This window comes from Sinocyclocheilus anshuiensis, unplaced genomic scaffold, assembly GCF_001515605.1.
Source record: "Sinocyclocheilus anshuiensis isolate Anshui unplaced genomic scaffold, SAMN03320099.WGS_v1.1 scaffold1778, whole genome shotgun sequence".
Taxonomy (NCBI): Eukaryota; Metazoa; Chordata; class Actinopteri; order Cypriniformes; family Cyprinidae; genus Sinocyclocheilus; species Sinocyclocheilus anshuiensis.
This window is the reverse complement of record NW_015544221.1, coordinates 56,181-58,403: the sequence shown is the minus strand read 5'-3', so window position 1 is coordinate 58,403 and position 2,223 is coordinate 56,181. Positions and strand designations below refer to the sequence as shown.

Here is a 2,223-nt window from a genome sequence, read left to right as displayed (position 1 = left end):
AAAGAAGTTTAAAAATTTTTTTTTTTTTTTTTTTTACAATTCCAGGTTAGGTATTTGAACAAACCCCTAACCAAGAAGTATCAAACATTTGTGAGTTATAACCTCTTACATGTTTGTTCTAAAGGAGAACCACCTATTAACTCCCTAAAACAACAGCATAATGCAGCCCGTGTCGTGACCATGGAATAGTGAATAGTGAATAGTTAGAATAGTGGCCTTGAGTGTGCATTCAAGAACATTTACAATTAGAAGGTCAGACTAATGGAATACAGATGAGCTGGATTCATATGAAGTTTTTTAGTATATTGTACAATTTTAAACAGTCTGAGATCGTTCCAGTTTATGAATGTTTTTTAAAGAGTGAAAGGGAGTACAGCAGAAATGAAACAGAGAGTGAAGAGAAGACAGAAAGGAAAGAAAAAGGACTGAGCTGGAAGAGAAGCTGAGGAAGAATAAAGAGTTGGATGCAGGGGGTGGGCAGGAGGAAAAGAGGGGGAACAGGAGAAGGGGGGTCGGATGACTTAATCAGTGCACGCTGCCACTCCAAAAACTCCCCACCCTCTCTCTCTCTCTCTCTCTCCCTCTCTCTCAGTCCAACAAACACACACCGATACACAGTGATTGAATCTGTGTCAGTATGAAGTCAGATCCCCCTCCCTCCCTTTCCCCCTGCACTACAGCAACCTTCCCTGTACATGTGTGTGCGTGCGGCTCTCTCAACCATTCCTCCCTGACATTCCACAGCAGATGTGGGATTGACTGCTGGGATACAGAAATAAAGACAGTCACAGGAATATTCTTTGGATCTGTGCAGTTTTTAAAACTACTCTGGACCAAACATTCAGTGCTTTTCTTCTTTCAAGCATTTGGCTGAATCTTCTGTTGGAAAACAGCATCATTATACGGACTCTGCTACTGAAACATCCGATTTCTTTGGGGATTCTGGACTTTGGGGACTGAACAACCCCAGGCAGGGTACACTAGAACATCCTAAACAAAAGGGTGAGTAGAAAGTTGACATGCTAAAACAGAGTGAAATCTATAAACGGCACCAGCATCAGGTGCAGTGCTTTGTCTTCTGTGCTGTGATGACTGACAGGAGTGCAGTGGGATTGATGGGGGCTTTCCAGAGAGGTGACTTTGACCGTATTTACCTGACGGACATTAAATATGGCTTTGCACATCCTTTAAAATGACTATAATTATAATGTAGTAGGAAAGGGGTGAGTCACACTTGACCTCAGCTTCTGCAAATATTACTGTCGCTGTGTCTCAAGGGTGGAAATTAATAGGAAGATTTTCCTAGAAAGCTTTTTGAGGAAGCAGGAGGTGTGTTTGTGTTCAACAAACTGAGGTACAAGTTGAAATAATTTTTGGTGGCAGTCGACAATATGCCACAGATGCTGATGGATGGTGGAATATAAAGAGGGACTGATTTACATTACTAGACAGCGTTATTTTAATATCACTGATACACTATTACAGTTTTAGTGAATATTTTCATATTAATTTCATTTGAAATATTTTATCATTTGAATATTTACGTGTTAGCAATTTGTTGCTTTTAATATAGTTTTAGTTTATAGTTTTACTTTATTTCGTTTTAGTACTTAAACGTAACAATTTTTTTTGTATTTCGTTTTACTGTAATGAACATGTTTTTGTTGTTTAATTTTACTTAACGATAATAACTCTGACTAGACAGCATTTTACAGTGACTGGGATATGGATTGTATATATTATGTTTCTTTGTTCAAACGACTCAGACTCAGTGCCAGAAAGCCTCTTTGATGTCATTTGTAATCTATATGAAGTGTGTCTGAAACCATATGGAGAGGCAGTGATAATTCATTATCATCTGAAATCAATCAAGTTCAATGGGCTTGTATCATTTGAAAGTTTTTACTTTTTAAATTTGCAAATGTGTTTATATTTCTACCTTTTCTGCCAAAGCCACTAAATATTCTTTGTAGCAGAAAGTAAAGTGCTATGAAGTGCTCAAAATGTGGTACCATTTTCTTTATTGCACTAGTGCAAGAACAGTGCAGATAGCATCTGGAGAGTATATTTCAGTCAGATCCATTTACTAAACAAGCATTGTGGGAGGCCCCTTACCTCTCCCTCTCCACCTTTTCTGCTTTTCCAAAACCATTTTTCTCTTCTGAGCAACATGCACGCACACACACACACACACACACACACACACACACACACACACACACA

At 38.6% G+C, this 2,223-nt stretch overlaps 1 protein-coding gene across 1 annotated transcript in view; it reads left to right on the top strand.

Annotated features, from left to right (window-relative positions):
- The first annotated feature begins 933 nt into the window (after positions 1-933).
- Positions 934-2,223, top strand: part of LOC107697252 (heat shock 70 kDa protein 12B-like) — a 19,074-nt gene continuing 17,784 nt past the window's right edge. The window contains exon 1 of the mRNA XM_016497966.1: positions 934-1,002. The gene's annotated coding sequence lies outside the window, so the exon portion shown is untranslated. The remainder of the gene's footprint in view (positions 1,003-2,223) is intronic.